The sequence below is a fragment of the Ambystoma mexicanum genome, chromosome 11 (genome assembly GCF_040938575.1).
Source record: "Ambystoma mexicanum isolate Mex_15411 chromosome 11, UKY_AmexF1_1, whole genome shotgun sequence".
Lineage (NCBI taxonomy): Eukaryota > Metazoa > Chordata > Amphibia > Caudata > Ambystomatidae > Ambystoma > Ambystoma mexicanum.
In genome coordinates, this window is record NC_090934.1 from 1,465,510,985 (window position 1) to 1,465,525,167 (window position 14,183).

Sequence of the window (14,183 nt, forward strand, 5' to 3'; positions counted from 1 at the left end):
TGTGGAGTGAGGGTGCAGTTGTTTGGCAGCCTGCAGTTAGGGTGTGCCTGCTGCACGTGTAGTGCGTGTTTTAGGGGTTTTTAATTATTTATGTATTTATTGTGGGTTTTAACGTGCGCTATCAGGCCGATGTGTGTGGACGTTCTCCTGGACATGTGTTTCTGTTGCACTATGTGGACACATGGTACTTCACATGGTTGGACTTTGTGGATTTGGCATTGTTTTATCTGGCCCACCTGCCTGAATCTTCGGATGTCTGCACTCCTTTCTCCATCCCTCCGACTCCCTCTATGCTCTCCATTCCGATGGTGGAGGCAAAGATTTCTTCCCAGGGGGTCAACTTGATGGGTGATTCAGGACCTCCCCCGGTGGCTGTGGCAATGTTGCGGTTGGCAGAGAGTATGCTGCGGACGCGTATCCGCAGGTCGTCCCATCGCTTTCGGCATTGCTGTGGGGTGCGGGGTGCGGTCCCCACCGCACTTACCCGCTGTGCCACCAGAGCCCATATGGCCTTCTTGTTTGCAAGTGCCGTCCTGGTCATTTGTGTGCAGAAGACGACGGCAGCATTCTCCTGGAGGGTCTCTGTTAGCACGGTGAGTTCCTCACGGGAGAAGTGGACCTGCCGCTTGCGGTCGCACGCTTTCTTCGCTACTTTTCCCATTTTTCTTGGTTTCGCTAGGGTGGATGATGGGTTGGGGTGTGTCTCAGGGTAGTGTTTTTAGTGGTTGTGTGGTTTTAGTGGTTTTATAGGTGTACGCGGGATGTTTCCCGTTCCGGGCCCATGTTTTAACTTCCGTTTCCGTATATTTCCGGTCACCGTACTTTCCGGTAGGCGCACACTGCGGTGTCCGCTGTGATGGGTGGCGGTATTGCACCTAGGGCGCCGTACGGCGGCGGTGTGGGCCGTTTTGGGGTCTTTTCCGCCATCGCGGACTTTGCACTTCCGCCATGCCGTGGTGCTCGTGCCCGATGGGTCGGAATGGGCCGCACTTTGCTCCTTCGTACAATGGCGGAAACGCTATTTGCGCTGTGGCGGTCGGGTCAGTCACTTTCCGCCAGGGTCGTAATGAGGGCCATTGTAAGTGGGAGCAAAATTAACCAAAGAAAAAAAACGTGTTTAATTGGCACGGTATCACCCACCTCACTGTGGCCCTCATTACGACCCTGGCGGAAAGGGGTTTACGCCGGCGTAAACCATGGCGCCCCTTTCCGCCTGAGTACGAGTTCCCTTAGCGCCATGGTGATTTTAACGCCTGCTTTTAGCAGGCGTTAAAATCCATGGCGCTAAGGGACCTTGTTGTTAATTACGCCACCGTAATTTACGGTGGCGTAATTAACGCCTTCCCCACTCCCATTATACCCTATGGGGCAAAAATGGGAATGGGGAAGGGTAAATGGGGATTGGGGACTTACCGCCCCGCCAAGGTCGGAATGGGGCGGTAAGTCCGCCAACCACCATGGCGGAGTTGGCAGCTTAGCGCCATGTTCTCCGCCAAGGTCGTAATGAGGGCCTGTGTGTTTGTTGGCAAGGGTTATTTGCAGCCGTATGCTATTTATTTATGTTACGTGCAAGCGCCATACGTGTTTTGCAAACGACTGTAATTTTATGCAAAAAGCAGGTCAAATATTGAGCCCTCCCTGCCCCCAGTATTTAAGACTGTAAAGAAAACGGTAGGTAGAAATGACAGCCGTATATCGGAGGGCGGGGGCCGGGGGGGATGTGGGGGTGAGCACTGAAGAGGTTTCTAGATTCCAAGTGCCCCTCTAGCCACATACACACCAGAAATCTGTCCCCTCTGTGAGGGAATGAGGTGCCAGGCTGCCATGCCCCCGCCCAGGACTTATACGAGTCCTATCCAGCTTGGCGCCGAGAAGCGAGGGACGGACCCAAGCAGATACCGAAGAGGAGAACCTGTGAAAGCCCCTCCCTTCCTGGCTCCCATTATTTTTTGATGTTTATGAGATTTCTCTAGTCTTGAAAATATTAAAACATGGACTAAACCCTGGATTTTATCCAAAATAAATATTTAAATAGGGTTGTTTGCCAATCTATGACTTGTTCAAAACAAAAAAAAGGGGCTGCATTATGAAGTGAACCCCCTTGTTTAAGCTTTAAAGCCATCCTGTCTATTTCTGTTCTGTCCCTTTCATTTTGTGTTTGTTTTTTGTTACTGAGACAGCTCAGCAAGCGGTGTGCCTGTTGCACAGGAATAAACCAGTTTAGAGTTCATAAAGAGCTCAAGGTGTCCCATGTCAGGTGTGAGATCTTCCCTCAGTCTTAGCTTTTATTTACTGTTCTAGCACAAGAGTAAAATCCATTTGCAGAACCTCTCAGAGTTGACAGAGGGCATATTCTGGAAATTTAGGATCAAGAGGGCAGCCTTTTCAGCGGGGTACTTACTACTCAGTGCAGGAAATGAAAAAAAAAATACTCGGGGGCAACTGTGATGGGGCTAGAGGCGGCCTCATCTATTTATTTATTTATTTTATTTGTAGAGCACACATGCAACCCGTAGGCATTGGGGCGCTGTTGCGGGTACCAAGTACTAGCCAAGCTAGTAGGTTACAGACAACGTTACATTCAAGTACAATGTGACAAAGGGTGACCCAGTGGCTGTCCTCCCAGAAAGCACACAGAGTCATTGCAGAGGCAAAAGTGCTGGCGCTGGTCAGGTGGCGGTTGTCCTACCGAAGAGGCAGAAGTATGGTGGGACAGATAGTTACCAGTAACTTTTAAGTAAAGAGCTCCGTTTTTAAAGCTTTACGGAATATCCAGTAGGATCTGCCCTCAGGGAGGGGGCGGTCGTTCCAGACCTTGCCGACAAGGTATGGCACGATGGATCCTCCGGCTTTGCATCTTTTCACTTTGGGCACAATCAGTCTATCTGTGTAGGGGGACCTGCTGGGTCTGGAAGAATGGACTTTGGCAATTCTTTTGGAGAGGTGAGGTGGTGCTGTTAGAAAGGCACTTGTGGGTGATGGATAGAGTTTTAAGAATGATCCGCTCCTGGATGGGGAGCCAGTGTGCGTCTCATCTGGCTCTCGAGATGTGCTCTTTTCTTGGGATGTTTGGCTCTCGAGATGTCCTCTCTTCTTGGGATGTCTGGCTCTAGAGATGTGCTCTCTTCTTGGGATGTCTGGCTCTCGAGATGTGCTCTCTTCTTGGGATGTCTGGCTCTCGAGATGTCCTCTCTTGTTGGGATGTCTGGCTCTCGAGATGTGCTCTCTTCTTGGGATGTCTGGCTCTCGAGATGTGCTCTCTTCTTGGGATGTCTGGCTCTCGAGATGTGCTCTCTTCTTGGGATGTCTGGCTCTCGAGATGTCCTCTCTTCTTGGGATGTCTGGCTCTCGAGATGTCCTCTCTTCTTGGGATGTCTGGCTCTTGAGATGTGCTCTCTTCTTGGGATGTCTGGCTCTCGAGATGTGCTCTCTTCTTGGGATGTCTGGCTCTCGAGATGTGTTCTCTTCTTGGGATGTTCAGGGCTGCTCTAAGGGCGTTATTCTGGATGACCTGAAGTTTGAGTACATATCTGGAAGAGGTGCCATTGAATACGACGTTGCAATAATCAATCTTTGAGCCAATGATATCACGTGCAATGGTGAAGCAGTTGTTTTTGGAGAGGAAGGGTCTGGCTGTGTTAAGTACTTCGGTGGCATAGGCTGCTGAGGAGGCAATGACGCTAACTTGTCTAGTCATGGTGAGTGAAGCATCTAGATAGACCCATCGGGTCTTTACGGGATCCACTTAAATTATCGAAAAAATATTTTCGACATGCCATTTTGTAAAAAAAAAAAATTGACGAAAAAAATAATTCTGAATGTTTTTTTGAAATTTTATATTTTTTTTGGGTTTCGCCAGTAAAAGAAAGTGTTCATATAAAAAAAGGGGGGGTTGGGTGAGGACCCCCCCCTCATTTAAAAAAAAAATCATCGAAAAAAAAGTTTCGTCAATTTTGTGCCGACAAAATGGCATTTCGAAAATATTGCATTCAAAAAAGTCACTAGGAACCATCTTTACAGTGTTGGAGACAGGGATCATGCACTTGTCGATTGTGAAATCAGAGTATTGATTATTGAGTGACTTTAGGGCTCTTGGTAGGCCAAAAATCAGGATTTCAGTCTTGTCACTGTTAAGGCAGAGGTGATTGGCAGCCACCCACATCTGAATCGTGGAATAGATTGTGTTAAGGGTGTTAGAGTCTTCTGTGTAGATGCCTGAGAGGGGGATCAGGATGTGTGTGTCGTCGGCATAGTTAGTGTACGCTATGCTGAGCAAATCTAGGATGTGGAATAGAGGCCTGGTGAAAATATTGTACAGTCTGAGGGCAATGCAGGATTCTTGTGGCACACCGCGGGTGATAGGAGAAGGAGAGTCATTGGAGGTCTCTGAGAACACTCTCATCACTCTTCCTTTGAGGAAGGAGGCTACCCAGGCAGTGGCTGAGGGTGAGAAGTGAGCATTCGTGGTGAGGTGGTGGCAGAGGATCTGGTGATTTCCGCTGTCGAAAGCTGCAACAAGTCAGGGAGGAGAAGTAGTGCCAATTTGCATTTGTCCCTAATTTCATGTAATTGATTTGTTAGATCAAGAAGGGCAGATTCTGTGCCGTGCCTTCGGCGGAATCCAGATTGACGCATTCCTAGGATTTCATTGTCCTCTAGGAACTGATGAACCTGAAGGTAGGTAGCTTGGTCCAGAATTATTAGGAGCAAGGGGACAGTGTAAATTGGCCTGTAGTTTGTGGGGATGGCTGGGTCAAGGGAGTGTTTTTCAGGAGTGGGAGTACCCAGGCTTCGTTGAGGTTGGCTGCAACAGTGCTTTGTAGCAAAGGAAGTTTTTTTGATGGCTGTGATGATGGGGGTAAGTATGTTGGCACAGTCTTTGATGAGGGGCGCAGGGCAAATGTCACCTTTACATTTCGATGGTTTCAGGCTGTTAATCAGTTTGGTGACATCAGTTTCTGAGAGGTCCCTGAGGAAGAACTCGGTGGTGGAGGGAGAAGGGGAGGGAGCTGTGCAGTTGTTACTATAGGGCATGGGTACTATGTGGAAGGTTGCTTGTTGAGAGAGGATCTTCCTATTCAAGGTGTCAATTTTGCCGAGGAGTGCCTCTTGGATGCTTGGTCTTGTCTTTAAAGATGGTTGTGGGTGGAGTAGCAAGGGAATTGAAGTTCTCTGTTGATGGTGAATATTTCTTTTGTATCTGGTTTAGCATTGCTAATTCCTGTGTTGAAGGAGTTGGACTTGGCTGTGATTAAGGCTGCTCTATACTGTTTGGAGGCGTTGGTGAAGTCCTGTTTTGCACTGATGGTGGGATCTTTTAGGCAGGTTAACTGGGCTTGTCTTTTCAAGGTGCAAAGTTCTTAGAGGTCAGGGTTAAACCATGAATTGGAACGTCTGAACATCTTGGCTTTGTGTGGTATTAGGTGGGGCTAGAGTGTTCACTGCCTTAGAGAGGGTTGAGGTGTAGGTATCTACTAGCGTGGTAGGATTCGAGTCGAAGGGAGCCCGAAAGCAGGGAATGTTGATCAATGGTAGGATGTTGACTCTGGTGAGCTTCTGAGAGCTCGTAGAGATAGCAGGAGGAAGTGGGTTGGGTCGCGCTAGTTTGACTGTGTGATGGGGAAGTGGATACTATGGTGGTCGGACCAAGGACAGGCTGTGTTGGCGCTAGTGGAGATTTGCCAGTTGTGCTCTGCGATCCAGTCCAGTGTGTAGCCTTTGTTGTGTGTGGGGTTGGTGACGCGTTGAGTGAAGCCAAGTGTGTTGAGTGCGTCAGATAATGATTTGGAAGGTAGGTCATTCGAGTCATGGAGGCCTAGGTTGATGCCCCCAAGTAAGATTGTTTTTGAGGACCGTTTGAGGTTATCCTGCAGGATATGAAGTTAATTTTGCAAAAAATTTAGGGATGGGCCAGCAGGGCAGTAGATAAGGTGAATGATGATAGTACAGGTAGGCGAGGGTGAACGTTTGAGAGAGAGAAGGTCTTTATTACCATCAATGGAGGTGTGAACTTGTCTAATGGGAATGGAATCTCTCACAATCATAGCGACTCCGCCTCCCCTGGCGGTTGATCTGTCGTTCCGTAGGATAATATATCCAGTGGGTAAGGCGAGGGTTAGGGCAGGGCCTAGGTAAGATAGTCGGTAAGAGAGCTCAGCAGGTTGAGCACTTGCTGCTGCGATCTGTTTGTGTGATCTGCGGGTTGCAGGTTCCAATCCCAGCAAGTCCAACTCAGCCTTTCTTCCTTACGAGGTCGATAAAGGAGTAACAAATTTGTTTGGGTGATATTGGATATCCATGTAAAGCGCCTAGGCGTAAGCGCTATATAAATAACATATCATTGTCATCGTCATGGTATCATGGCTGTTGAGTGTAAAAAAAGTGAGACAATAAAATAATGCTGTGCTTTATAGAGATGTCTTCAAGGCTGCACATATTCCATAATGAACCAACCTGACAATATATAAACCGTAATAGTGAAATGTTGCACACAAAGAATGTGATGGTAGCTTTATTTTACATGTCCTGAATGGCAGCCAACCATTACCAGCATGGAAAGTAATTGAAGCCTTAAAAAGTCCTTTCCTTTCTTCAGTCCTACGCCGTTGCATCGGGTGTGGGAATCTGTCTTCAGTGCTGATTTCGAGTCAACGCTGAAGACAGACTCCTGATGCAGACGTGGCTTGGAGGACTGAAGAAAGGTTATTTTATTTTTTTATTTCACTTCACCTTTAGCACCCGCATTTAGTTACTCGTGGGTGGTAAAGGTGGTATGGGGAGGTGGGAGGGAGCAAGGGAAGCAAAGGGCCAGGGGGTGCGTAGCCATGGGGGAGCTCGCAACACACTCCTATACAAGTGAATACAGCCCATGTGCCGAGCTTCCTGATTGGCACTGCGCCCCCGCCGAGGGTGCTAATGCAGTGATTGGACAGCCAGGTGGGAGGGGAGAAATGGATTATTTTGAAGCCACGGCACTCTTTTTCCTCACCTGCCGCCCTCTGCCTCCTCACCCTGAACTATTTATGAAAATCTGGTTCTTTCGTTCGATGTCAACTCCTGTAACGTCACCTGTGACTGAGTCAAGGGGTAGGCCTTTCGAGCCTTTCGATTGGCTCGTTCCAGGAAAATCTAGAATCTGCTCTCTATCATCAGGCTGGTTTAAATCAAAGGACCACAACCTTCCAATGGCTATTTTTATTATAAAAAGAGAACATATTTGTAATAATTTATCACCTGTTAGAAATAATGACTAATAAAAAGGAATAGCTGCACATTTGCTTAAAAAAATTGAAGCATCTTAATGTGGAAAGCCACTGGAGATGATTCACAAAGATGTGTGGGTTTAAGTTTTAAGTTAAATTTATGGCTGTAAAGGGCGTAAACAAAAGCATAAGGTGCACAGAAGCATTATTTCTATATCTACACATGAACTAATGCACATACGATATACAAAATATGTTTTTGTATGCAAAGTATGCGTACAGCGCATACATCTGAGGGCCTACTCACATTAGTAAAGCGGATGTACATAGAAGGAGGCAGGTTGGGGGTGGGCGTTGCACGGCAGTGCAGCAGCAGTTTAGGCAGTTAGGGTGAGTTAGGCCTTTGGTCTGCCTTGCCTCCGGCCTTCTGTTCTCCTTACGCTGCACACCCTTGTGTTGTTTGTGGCACCATTGGTACCACTACCAGCACAATGAGGAAGGGGGGAGAGAATGCATTCAGCTTGTGGTGCTGGCAGACTTGCACTGCCAATCATTTCTCCCTACTCCTGCATTAGCTTGAGCATAAAAGGCTTCCAACAGAGTGCCTTGGGTTTGCACGGTGACATAGCCTGGTTGGCCAGGCTGCATGGCGTCTGCCGGGGATTGGACACCTGTAGCCGCAGCCATTGGGCTATTGGTTTCTTTTTGTGATTGGCAACGGGAAACAGTGATTGTTGATCTGACCACACGCACAGTTGACCTGAATAAAGCATTTGTAGTGTGTTGACTTGAACTGCAACTTGAGGAATTCAGACAGCCTTAGAGAGCACAGGGGAAGAGTGCAAGGGTTTTGCCAGTCATCCTGTTGGTTCCTGCCCCCCACTCAACTCGGTTTGCTGAAGTCTTTGGACCTTGTTGTGGCCCGCACTCATGGCACTCCTGAACGTACTTGCACTAGACCTTTTCACCTCAGGTAGTTTCTTGCTACAATGCTAAGATTTTTCTGGTTTAAACTGCAAACTTGGCGAGATCGCAAACAAAAATTGCTTTATCACTGTTCATGGTTCAACTGCTTAGGCTTTTTCATCATTCACCTTTTCATGTCATGCATCAACGCGAGTCACTAGAACCATGCAAGCGCACTGCGTTTCCATCCCACGTTTTAACCAACAACGTGCAGGTGGAGTCAGTTCCCCAGTCCTTGCTGCAAAGAAATGGAATGTACTCCCTTTCTCCATAAGAGAGGAACCTTCCTTCTCACGATTCCGTATGAAGGTTAAAGATTGGTTCCATGAGCAGGACCTCAACCCGTCCGCTCTTTAACTGAACTGCACAACATTCATTCCGCTATTCAAGTGTTAATGCCTGCTCCTGTGTCTTCCCCTTTATATATGTACCATTTCTAAATATTGTGTGCCTATCTATGTCCATGTGGTTCCATGTAATAATGTCGCCACAAAAATCTCGCCATGCAAAAATATCGCCGAAAAATTGACGTTTTTTGTGGCGACATTATTGCATGAAACATGCGGGGGACACCCCCGCAACCCCCAAACTTATTTTTATTTATTTATTTATTTATTCCCTGTCCCCATATATATGGTCACCCAAATAATATCGCCACAACATTTTCCCGGTGATATTATTTACGGCGACCATATATGTGGCGATATTATTACCTGATATCGTCCATGTGCAATGCCTGCATATTCCTGCCTGTGTAACATGTAAGACTAGCGCCCAGTTGCCTCAGGGCTCAGCTGCGTGCTACAAATGAATAAATACAAATACAAAGAGCCAGGAAGGCTTGGCCTAGGCGCTATAGCAGAAAATAAAAATAAAAACACAAATTCAAAGACCCGTCCCATCATCTTCTATTAACAACCATGGTGTTAATGTTTGCACTCCACAATCCGGGGGCTGCCCATCCGGCTAACCTGCCCGGTCGGTACCAACCACAAACAACCTAGAGATTTTCCTATCGACACTCAGTTCTGCACCTGCCTTACTGCTATTCGACTGGCACACACTGCCCTCCTTTCTTACTACACCTTTTCACTGCCCAAAACTCCCCAACACCTCTGCTGTGCACAAGGCAGTGAGAGCGAAGGTTTGCGGCAGGTCAGTGTCTGCAAGGCTCCCAGGAGAGCCAAACACGGCAACATAGCGCTTCAGCACAACGTGTCAGGGCGCTAGGCGCTGCGCAGACTTTAGAGGCACCCCTCCCTTTCCATGTAGGCCAAATGGGGGCTGTGTCTGAGTCATCGTACATCCCAAGGAAAACTTAGAGAAGTTCCATACTGATTGTGTGTCTGGTTTTATTATTATAAACGTAAACAAACTACAGGTTTACATACATGTGCTATCTCTTCTGGGGGGGCCTTGCCTAGGTACCCCCTGAGGATGATTTCCTCTCAGGTAATCCTCCCCCATTGTCCAGCATAGAGTGGCATCTTTGGGGCAACCTCTGGTGGCACAGTCCCTGCACTTTCAGAGCTATAGATTGGGACCTGACCTTGAGAACAGCTGGACTCGCACATGTCAGGTTAGCAAGTCTTCTTCAGTGCGATTGGGCCAACTTCAGACCAATCAAACAGTGTGTTCAATGCACGGCCCGGTGCCATGCACATCAAATGTGGCAGCTGTTTATCTCACTGATAATTAAGTGGCCTTCACAGTAAAGGTGGCAAGTGGTCAAATGTACGGCCACAAAAACCATTGATATTGATATTCTATTTGTATCGCACTCATACACAAGTGTTTCAGAGCGCGACGAGTCAATGGAGGGGAACAAGGGAGAACAAAACAACGATCTTACTAGGCCCAGTGACACTGAGAACGTGCAAGTGCAGTGGAGAAAGTGCATGGGAGAAATGGAAAGTGCTGAGCAAAGGGATAAAAACAAAAAACCAACAAGTGGTAGTGCAGCCAGCAAGTGGCACGTGCTAGGTTTAAGGCACAGACGGGGTGTCTGATAAGTGCAGAAAAAAGGGGAGGGACTGTAGGGTTACAGATACAGACCCAAGTGCAAGGGTTGCCAGGAGGCAGTGCGGGTGGGTGGCAGGGTGGGCAAGTACCTGGGCCCGAAATCAGAGGGTAACCAGGTGCACGGTGCCGAAGCAGAACAGATCAGCAGGGGAGAGGAGGAGAGAAGGCAGAAGCAAAGAGGAAGGTCTTGAGGTGCTTCCAGAACAAGAGATGGTTCTCCCCAAGTTTCAGAGTGGCAAGGAGGCTATTCCAAAGGGAGGCCCCAGCCGAAGACAGCGATCTACCCCCAGCTCGTTTCTTTGAGAAACGACTGACCCTGAGGGAGTTGGAGGTGGAGGAGCGAAGAGCTCGAGAGGGGAGGTATTTACGGAGGGAGAGGGAGTTGAAGGTATTTTGGACCCAGGCCCCAGAAAGCCTTAGAGCACGTGGTCTGCATATTAGCCAATCAGTAGGTGCAGAGTGCAGGTGCTAACCAGCAACAGACGCTTGCATTTCATGCCCTCCTTTCTTTTCATTCCGACTTTGTCCCACTCTCTGGCAAAATCATAACCTGAGAACGGTGACGCTAACTGCCTGTTAACGGCTGCATGCTAAGCACCCATGTGTGATGTGTGTACACTGGCTCTGGGCAAGAGAGACATGCACACGCTCTGCCCCAGGAGGCTCCAGGTTAGGCTTCCCCTTTCCTCCCCCTGCAACAGCACTAGAACACTTTCCATCACAGTCCATGGTGTGCTCAGTGATCTCCACCTTCATTAGACGCCCTGGGCTCGGGGCCATTAACCTGGGCAGTGGTCACCTACCACACAATAGAGCACTCTGATGTGGGCTGTAACTCTTTATTATTGTATTCCTATGTAGTCTGTCCAAATCACATAAGGCCTGATTCATTGAAGTGTTTTATAAAGGTGCAATCCCATAGGAAAACGTTCCAGGAATCAGGCCCCCAGGCTCCATCATGACACATAGGGCCTGATTCATGGGAGTGTTTTATAATGTTGCAAATCCCATAGGAAAACGTTCCAGGAATCAGGCCCATTGAGGCAAGCCACCATACGAGCAGATTTGCAAAAGCGTCTTTCATTGCTTCCCAGTAAACTATATTATTCAATACATGTGCTATTAGGCATGAATTAATTGGCTTTTAATCAACTGCATTAACCTGGCCTTTCATTTCTTTCGTATCAAACCATGATCAATCCAAGTAAAGTTAGAATGTGGAACTTAATGGGTTTTGGGGATTTTAAAATTATGACCATGAGCGTGGGGGGGTTGGGGGGGGCAATAGCTCTAGCAGTGTTTTCATGCAAATGTGTTTTACCAAAAGTGGAAACTCACATTAAAATGAGCACTGCCAAATGCTTCTGATTTCCCTAAACTGCCCTTTTTCTGGCAAAATGCATCCATGTGGTGTGTGTCAAATCATATGGAAACTCCCCCCGCGTCGGGGGGGGGGGGCGGACATAGGTGGTAATGGCTCGCGTCTAGGCAGGCCTGGCAAAGCGAGGAACTACGTGTGGGCTATGGTCCGTTATGGGCCATGTCTGCCCCCCTACAAGGAGGTGATAGCCATTCCACCCAGGTGTTCATCTGGGGTGTTAAAGGCTTCCTTTTTCTGGGGGGAGATGGCGTCTGTGCGTACTGTACAAGCCCATTCTCCCGTAAAAAAGAAAGTCAAGATGGCCACCGCCCGCAGGTGGGGAGAGCCCCGGGACCGGAGAGCAAAGCTCTGGCCCAGCAGGTACGTTGCGAGGGAGACAGGTGGGGAAAGGGTAAGCTTTTTTGGGGGCTGTGGGGGCAGGGTGGGTACATGGGGAGGAAACAGGGCGAGTGTCCCTGTTGCCTCCCCACAATAAAGATGGCACCACGGGTCGCTCGAAATACAGTGTGTTCTCGCCTGCTATTTCAGCCACCTAATTGGCAGAGCGCCCTTGGGGAAAAAAAACATATAACTAGCACCAAGTTTTTTTTGTTTTAAATGTTAATATGTAAAAGGGAAACACAAGCATTTCCCTTCAATATAGGAAAGACGTTTTTTTTAAAATTCGGAACTTGTGTTGACATCTCTGATCCCCCCTCTCACCAGCTTGACGACGTACAGAATGATCGTGTCAGGAACCACCCTTTTGTAATTAACATAAATGTATTTTGGTAGGTGCCACTTCTGTGTAGTAGAACCTCAGAGCGCATCATGTTCAAAACGCTAGCACTGACCCACAAATGCATCTCTAACACGGCCCCCGTCTACCTGTCCAGAAAGTTCTCCAAGACACAACCCACCCGACCTACAAGGGACTGCTTACTCGCATCTACTTGCCATTACTAGATACAGGAGCCAGAAAGCAGGGGGGAGCAGCTTTACGGTGATCGCGGCTAAACTCTGGAACGCCCTCCCTCTTACCCCAAGATCTGAGGACTCCTTCTGGTGCTTCCGCAAAGGCCTCAAAACCTGGCTCTTTTCGCAAGACCCCAAATCTAAATTTAAACTTTACTCTGACACTTCCACCTTGCTTTGAAATAGTAGTCTAGAGAACACTCCCAAGCATCTCCCACTGAGGCCCTTGTGCCCAGGATGCAGCGATAGAAAGGAAGGCATTCTGCCACAGGCTCCCTGCTAGCTGGGCCTGAGGCGCCTGCAGACAGCTGTCCAGCTGTTTTGGGAATTAGACGCAGGCTTAAGTGGTAGAAAGCATTCTGTAGAGTGATGGGGCTCTTAGCAGAATTTCTGCTTGTGTTTTGAAAATAATTCCATGGAAGTGAATGTCGGGGGGCTTTCTGCGGAGGCTAATGGCATGCCGAAGTGTAAAGGATACCCAGGGCTGCCCATTTAAACAATGCTGTAAATACTGTCACCTTTTACATTCTATATTTATAGGCCTTGCGGCGGGTAATAAAGCAGTGCGCGCATGCACGCAGACCTAACGGGCGGGTGAGCGCGGGCTGATGGTTTACCCACTTTTGGAGACTTTGGTTTTTTATGTGGCCTTCCTTTTCAAAGTCTGTCCTTAAAAACTATTTTGAAAAACACGCTAGAGAACTCTAATTGCATGCATGTAATGAATATATTCTAGAATTGCCTAACCCATGTATGTATCACCTGTAGCCTGACTAAGATTGCAATGTAACCGAATTCCTAAGTACAAGCGCCCAGATGCCTGAGGGTTAGGCGCGCTATAGAAATGGATATATAAATATTAAACTAAATAAATACATACAATAACTAACATTCCCCCATAACACCATATATGCCCGCAACACAAGCAGGCATGACTCTCCGGTACGTGTTGATAAGAATAATGGCCATGTTAGGCGATATCCCATAATTTCACATTTAATGCTAGAGTGATGAATACCAATTGCTCTACATTAGCGGAACTACCCAAAGGATGTAGGGCGCCCTTCTGTATGTACCCTTCAATGGCACGGAGGGGACTGCTTACGATTACGCTCACGTGTACGCAGTGCCCTCCATTGTATTTTGATTTGCTTTGTCACTGGGTGCAAATATAACTTGGGACCAGATTTCCGCGTTATAGTTGCACCCTTGAAGAATGTGAATTGTAAATGCCGCGTTCTATCGCTCTGCATGGTTGACAGCATTTGTATGGACTCTTACACAATCTGTACAGAGCCCCTCTTCCATTCCCAGTGCGGTTGGTCAGGGGAGACGATGTGCAGCGAGGTAAGAAACCTGCGAATCAGGTCAGTGTGGGCTTGTGGGAGGCGGCATGGTGGGCGTGGGTCGGAGCGGTAGGGAAAATGGCTGGCAGCTCCATGCACTGCTCAGGTTGCTCTGAAACCTGGCTTGAATGGAGAGATTCAACACGGTTTGAAGGAACCTGATGGAGGGGCGGACCTACCTAGGCCGCTCACAGGAATTCGTAACTGCATTCTCGTGTCTATCAATTGCAAACACCAGGGACACCTGCCGGGTCTTCGCCCTTCAAACTGGGCATTTTATCTGTGTTGCACCCACAATTATATAACCTCCAC